This window comes from Sander lucioperca, chromosome 6 (genome assembly GCF_008315115.2).
Source record: "Sander lucioperca isolate FBNREF2018 chromosome 6, SLUC_FBN_1.2, whole genome shotgun sequence".
Classification (NCBI taxonomy): Eukaryota; Metazoa; Chordata; class Actinopteri; order Perciformes; family Percidae; genus Sander; species Sander lucioperca.
Window position 1 is genome coordinate 29,731,022 of NC_050178.1, and position 7,164 is coordinate 29,738,185.

The 7,164-nt window shown below is 41.0% G+C and overlaps 2 protein-coding genes and 1 long non-coding RNA gene across 4 annotated transcripts in view; 1 reads left to right on the top strand and 2 right to left on the bottom strand.

Annotated features, from left to right (window-relative positions):
- Nucleotides 1-7,164, bottom strand: part of LOC116034688 — a 678,603-nt gene that overhangs the window by 459,493 nt on the left and 211,946 nt on the right. The gene's annotated exons all lie outside the window — the stretch shown is intronic.
- Nucleotides 1-7,164, top strand: part of LOC116065136 (myosin light chain kinase, smooth muscle-like) — a 766,302-nt gene that overhangs the window by 393,526 nt on the left and 365,612 nt on the right. The window lies entirely within an intron of this gene.
- LOC118495313 overlaps nt 1-7,164 on the bottom strand; it is a 29,858-nt gene that overhangs the window by 2,143 nt on the left and 20,551 nt on the right. For both annotated transcript variants that reach the window (XR_004897686.1, XR_004897685.1), the window contains one exon: nt 5,567-5,574. This is a non-coding gene — a long non-coding RNA (uncharacterized LOC118495313). The remainder of the gene's footprint in view (nt 1-5,566; nt 5,575-7,164) is intronic.

The following is a 7,164-nucleotide window of genomic DNA, read 5'->3' on the forward strand; positions in this document are numbered from 1 at the left end:
TGTTATTGCATCAGTTACAGGTTAAATTATATATAATGATATAACACTATTGAAAATGGCCCTTCTGCATTATTAGTACTTTTGATAAGTGCATTTGGCTGATAAAAGTTTTGTATTTTTAATTGAGTTCATTTTTAATGCACAAATATAATGTGTAATATTATATTGTATTGATGATGTTAATGGCAGCTGTAGCTTGCTTCCTGAGCTGTATCGACTTGTACAGGAAGCAAGCTACAGCTGCCATTACCATCTGTTGTTGAAGAGATTAAGGTGGCCAAAGCCCGGCAGGTGATAATGCTTCGCGACATAGTGACCAATTGGTCCGCCAAGCAGATATCACCATCTGCACAGGACGGCAATGGTCAGCAAGCAGGGCTGTGGCAGACGCAGAGGCAAGGTTGGCACTGGTTGGGCAGTGGTGGACTAAAGGTTAGAGTGTGGGACCGGTCACCAGTTCAATCCCTTCCCCCCCCTTCAGGATAAAATCTGGGTGGGGAAAGTGAAAGAGCAGAGCTTGTCCCTTCCTCATTACCATCACTGAAGTACCACTGAGGTGCCCCAACCGCTCCAGTGGAGCTGCTCAGTGGCCAGCAGATCAGACTGTGGTTTAGGCTAGTGACAATGCCCCCAAATCTTTGAGATACCCTTACCGGAGGTAGAACTAAACCCAACAGTGTTTTTCCTCATCTCTAAGGTCTCCCATATATGAAATGGATTCTTGGCTAAAAATATTTTACTGCTAAGTTTGTTAAATTAACAGATATTATTATACACCCCAAAACCCAAAAAAGGACTAAAATATAGCCTGTCCGTATGGGAGTTAAGGCATAGAAACTAATGCAGATCAATCACACAAGCTCTGAGAGCTTTGAAACTTGGCATGTTTGTAGTCAGGAAGTTGCGTTACCTACTAGAAAAGACTGGATGTAAATATCTTGATGTATGGAATAAATAGAGACCTATAAACACATACCTAAAATAGGCAAACATGCAAAAAATGAATATCTATGCAGAATGTTTTCATTTACGTTGTGGTTACTTTGCCAGGGATTATCATAGAAACACATATGATGGCTTGTTGGAAAGGTGGGGTTGTGCTGAATCCAGCAATACCAAATATGTAAATATAGCATGACAAATCAGGGTGTTCTGTCACTCAATGGATGAGGTGTCCAAAATGAAAGAAAATGGAACACTGACATAATTTAGTCTCAAGTCCAAAGCCCATTATCAGTGGTGAGAAGAATGTTGAGCAATTCAAATATAAGATACATTTAATAATGAAATATTTCATATGGCACCTTGTACTATACAGTCCATATGGAAACAAAGATTGAAATCGAAAGATAACACCTTACCATAGCACAAACAGGAGACCAGGAGTCAGGATTGCAGTTTGATCTTAATGAGCCTTTTAATAAAACTGTAACTTAACACAATACAAATTAAGTGACTGTCTTAGATCAAACAAATGGCAATCTAACAAAACAAACACTGTGGGGGAATGAGCCCACTCCTCACTGAATCTCCAGCACTTCTTAGGCTGTTATTTTCTAGCAGCAACCATTTGGAACATGAACTGCTTTTGGTTGCCATTCTGGGGGTTAGGGCATCTCCAGTGGCCACTTTGGGGAGGTCAGCCCCCCATGATGTTACAACAGCAACACACCACTGTCACTCACCAGATGCTAATCTGTACCTCAGCTCATCCAGATTGGTACAAGGATGCCCATCCACCTTTTTCTTTTGGCCATACAGGAGGGCATACCTTCTTGCCACAGGCAAAGCCTATTCCAGGCTACCAGAGAGTCCAAATTTAGTCATTTCCTGTAACTTACAAAGATGGGTCTTCAGTCTTGTAAAAGGGCAGTGGCCTTCCCAATTCTGTACAAACTGCTTGTGGTGTTACAACCTGTGAGGGCGTGGCATGCAGGTAGACACTCACAAAGCACTGCTCCAAGCTTCTGAGCGATCAAACAGATAGGGACGAATCTTTCCTTAAGGCCATGTCCAGAGTGCATAAACACTGCTGAGGATCCAAACATCCATTTGTTTGAATAGTACAGAAGCAAAACTAGTACATCTGTATCATTGCATTTGACAATTAGACAAGAATGTGACTGTGCAAGGTGTATTGCATGTAACACCAGCCTTGTGTCAGCCACCTCCTGGTCACTGTAAAGATCTGTCAAGCAGTCAATGCCTGACTTGCTAACCCTCTTAACCTTCTGACCATATTCAAAGCCACCAGCTAAGATGACAGTGTTCCCTGAAGAAATTCTCGTTGGCCCAGTACTGGCGATGTAGGAGCCTCAGAGGCTAGCTTTATGCTTATTACTCCTCTTGCTAGCAATTTCCCTTGAAGCAACTGTCGAGATGTTCCCTCTGCATACACATCTGACTCAGTTAGTATGTCAAAGAGTCCACCATTGCCATTGAGCTTTCCGATGCTTGCTAGGTAAGCCATTGTGATGTGCAAACCTCCCAGTCTCATTGTGATCTTTCCTTGTAAGGGCGATGGTTTGCTCCACAAGATCTGTTGTGCTTTACTATAAATGTGTCACGGCCCGCTGACCGTGACCCTGGCCTTCTTCATAGTATGTGTGTGAATGTAGTTTTTGTGTTCTTTTTTCCCCTTTTGGTGTGCTTGCTGTATGCTTGGTGTGTTTCGGTTTGCTGTCCGTCTCTGTGTTTTGCTCTCTCCCTCATGCTCTGGAAGCCACAGGTGGGCGTGGCCACTGGAGCTCTTGCATACACACCTGAGGCTCATCACACCACTCAGCACGCCTGTTCCTAATCAACTATCAACTCCCCTTATAAGCCAGGCCAACCTTCCAGTCTCCGCCGGATCGTTGAATCAACCTGTATGATTACACGCCTGCCAATCTAAGAACTTTCACTATTGTGAATAACATTTTTGCTAACTTGTTTTGTCCTGTCTCACCTCAGCCTACCATTCCGCCCTGTGCCTGAAACCTGATCAACCTGCCAGCACCGCTAAACCCAGAGCTCTGGAGCCCGGACCCCATTCCCTCTCTATGACTCATCCGGACCACCTGCCTCTCAAACTACATTCTGTTTGTTCAGTTCAATAAAATCACCTTAATAGCAACTAACCTCTGGTCTGCGTCTGAATTCTGGTCACCGGTCCTGACGAAATGGCATGGTCTGCTGTCACAAGAATATATGGTGCTGTCCCAGTTCTGCAGCAAGCTGTACAAGTTGTATTATAGTCGTTATAGTGTTTGATAGATATGACCACCAACACTCAAAGATCTTGAAAGACCAAGAAGAGGCACTATTCAAACCAGCAGACGAACACAGACCATCACAGGACAAACAAGTGTTCCAAACTACAGAAAATACCTCAGGCTCAGTGGAGACAAGGCTGCTCTATGTAGCTTTGTCAGCACCTACATCGCCAGTACTGGGCCAGTGGCCACTTTGGGGAGGTTAGCCCCCCATTATGTTACAACTGCAACACACCACTGTCACTCATCGGCACTGTCATCAGTGAAATATTTGGACAGTCTGTGAAAGGGCAAGAGCAAAACTCTGTGCAGGTCAAGCCCACTGTAAGACACTGGCATTTGGTGGCATCAATGCAGTTTCCGTCATTACAGTAGAGGTGGGTGATGTCTCTAACTTCTTTAGGTGCTGGTGCCTTCTGGAACATCACAGGTTCAATGCACCCATCTTCTCTGAGCCTCCATCCTCTACCAACTGGGTTCCAGAGAAGAGGTTTGACCAGTTGGCTGTGACGCCACACTACTGTTTGGTACAAGGCTCTAACAAGGCTCTAGTGTGTAGGCTCTAGTGCGTAGAGCCTTGTACCTACCAAAAGCAATTCATGTTCCAAATGGTTGCTGCTAGAAAAAAACAGCCTGAGAAGAGCTGGAGATTCAGTGAGGAGTGGGCTCATTCCCCCTCACAGTGTTTGTTTTGTTAGATTGTCATTTGTTTGATTTAAGACAGTCATTTAATTTATATTGTGTTAAGTTACAGTTTTATTAAAAGGCTCATTAAGATCAAACTGCAATCCTGACTCCTGGTCTCCTGTTTGTGCTATGGTAAGGTGTTATCTTTCCATTTCAATCTTTGTTTCCATATGGACTGTATAGTACAAGGTGCCATATGAAATGTTTCATTATTAAATGTATCTTATATTTGAATTGCTCAACAGTTTTCTCCCCACTGATAATGGGCTTTGGACTTGAGACTAAATTATGTCAGTGTTCCATTTTCTTTCATTTTGGACACCTCATACATTGAGTGACAGAACACCCTGATTTGTCATGCTATATTTACATATTTGGTATTGCTGGTTTCATCACAACCCCACCTTTCCAACAAGCCATCATATGTGTTTCTATGACAATCCCTGGCAAAGTAACCACAACGTAAATGAAAACATTCTGCATAGATATTCATTTTTTGCATGTTTGCCTATTTTAGGTATGTGTTTATAGGTCTCTATTTATTCCATATATCAAGATATTCACATCCAGTCTTTTCTAGTACAGATTTTGTTTTGTTTTTGAGCCTGAGAAACTGACCAGCTTTATTTTTTTTCTCGTTATCAGCACTGGTCTGGACTTAATTGTGATTTTGTTTGTATGGGACTGCAACTAATTTGTGTTTTTGAGATTGTGGTTTAAATGTGCAGAAAACCCGAAGTGGAATTCTGAATTTTGGATTGTGCTTCATCTCTGTTTGTGTTTTTGTGTGAAATCCAAATACACTATATTTTGTTTTGTACTAGTTTTTGAGTTATGGTGTTTATTGCTTTTATGGTCATTCATTGGGGAGGGTGTACATTCTTTTAAGATGCACATCCTTTGTGACATTTGATTTAAAAAGAAACAACAACTAACTTGTATCTTACTGCCAGGAGAGAGACCTGGCTGGCACCCCAAACAAAGATAAAATAACTTAAACTTGAGCCAAACTGTCACAATACATATACATTTTCAATTTATTACAGGGCAGTGCATATTAATAAACATTTAGTTAGCCAGAAGGCTATTTTTCATCTGCAGTCCCTAGACAGATGGTAAAAGTCACCCTAAAAGAAAGTAAAATTACATATTTACATAACAATATAACAATTACAATACATTTAGTAAAAACTACTATTAAGCTAAAATTTACAATAGAAACATAGCAGACCAACAGTCAGACAAACATCAGACAAAGACATGAACACATGCACACATGCACACACACAAGGCAAGAAGCCAGCAGGGGGCAGCGAGAGCAGGTCTAGAAGTTAATGGTAATGTTGACAGCTCTGATAATCAATGAGCCATTTCTTTAACTGGATCTTGAATGTACTATATGTGTTTAGATTTCTGATGGTTATGGGGGTGAGGTTCCACTCAGTAGCAGCTCGAACAGAAAAAGCAGTTTGGCCAAATACACTTTTCCTAAATGGAATGACTCCCCTCGCTGCACCTCTGGTTCTGCTGTGATCAGCTGTTTGGATTTTGACAAACTGGTGGAGAGGAGGAGATGACAAACCGTGAATAATTTTATAGACAAGACATGAATTTGAATACTTGACCATGTTTTCTCAGTTGAGCAATCTGTATTTTTGTAATATTGGACAATGATGAAAAATGCTTGGTTTCTTGTCCAGGATTTTAACAGTTCGTTTGTAAAGTGATTGCAGAGGTTTCACAGATGTAACACTAGCTTGTGACCAAATGGGTAAACACTAAGTGATATGTGAGAAGTACGGTGGCCGACAGGGGCAAACGCCCTGCAACTTAAGAAAACACACGCAAATAGACAAAACACAAGCAAATTAAGAAAACAACTTCATTAATTTGACAACACGTGCAGCATTCAGCAAACGCGCTGCAAATACCACAACACAACCAAATACATAAACGCACTGCAAATATGAAACGATGCAAAAAGAAAAGCACGCAAACCCCGAAAAAAGAAGCGATGCAAAAAGAAAAACAACTTCATTAATTTGACAACACATTCAGCAAACGCTCTGCAAATATCACAACACAATCAAATACATAAACGTGCTGCAAATGCACACAACACAACCAAATACATAAAATCACTGCAAATACACACAACACAACCAAATACATAAACGCACTGCAAATATGAAACGATGCAAAAAGAAAAGCATACAAACCCAGAAAACAAATGCAACAAAAAAACGCTGCATCCAGATTACACAACGGAAGTTCTCCAGACCTCTAGAGGGAGCAGCTAGTGGAACAGCTGGATTTTCGACCTCACGGGGAGAGAGGGAGAGAGAGAGAGAGAGAGAAAGAAAGAGAGAGAGAGAGAGAGAGAGAGAGAGAGAGAGAGAGAGAGAGAGAAACTGCATAGACTGTAAATATTAAATCTATGTTTGAGATATGTTTTCTCTGGTTTGGTGGGTGTGTCTCGGCTCAGGTCCCAGCTGATACTCAATCAGCAGAGACGTGTCTGTAAACTCGTGGTGATAAAACATTTAAAACTGCATCAGTGTTTAATGTTGACGTTTGTTTAAGCCATATTACATGAGAGGGTTTAATTTCGAGGTCCGAAATTAATGAAGTGTAGTCCTCCTCAAGTGTAATATTGTGATTATACAACAACGGTTACCAACAAAATAAGTGATCAATCTGTATTCATATTGTGGAGCAATTCGCTCTTGAAATACATAAAACAGGCAGGATTTCTAGTCCCTCCCTGTTAGTAAACCAGCCAATTTACCGTGGGATTTATCAAACTGAATAAATCCCGCCCGCACATATAAACACAAAACTGCTTTGCTAACTCCAACGTGTTGTAAGTAAGTTGTAAGCTTTTATTTTGAAAAGCCGAAGCTCGGGGACAGCACCAGCCGGGAGGGCATGAGACGGGAGCATAGACTGTATATTAATAATATATTATGTTATTAATAATAATAATAATAATAATAATAATAATATGAATTTAATATAGGTTAATAACAGTCGAAAATCCAGCTGTTCCACTAGCTGCTCCCTCTAGAGGTCTGGAGAACTTCCGTTGTGTAATCTGGATGCAGCGTTTTTTTGTTGCATTTGTTTTCTGGGTTTGTATGCTTTTCTTTTTGCATCGTTTCATATTTGCAGCGTGTTTATGTATTTGGTTGTGTTGTGTGTATTTGCAGTGCGTTTATCTATT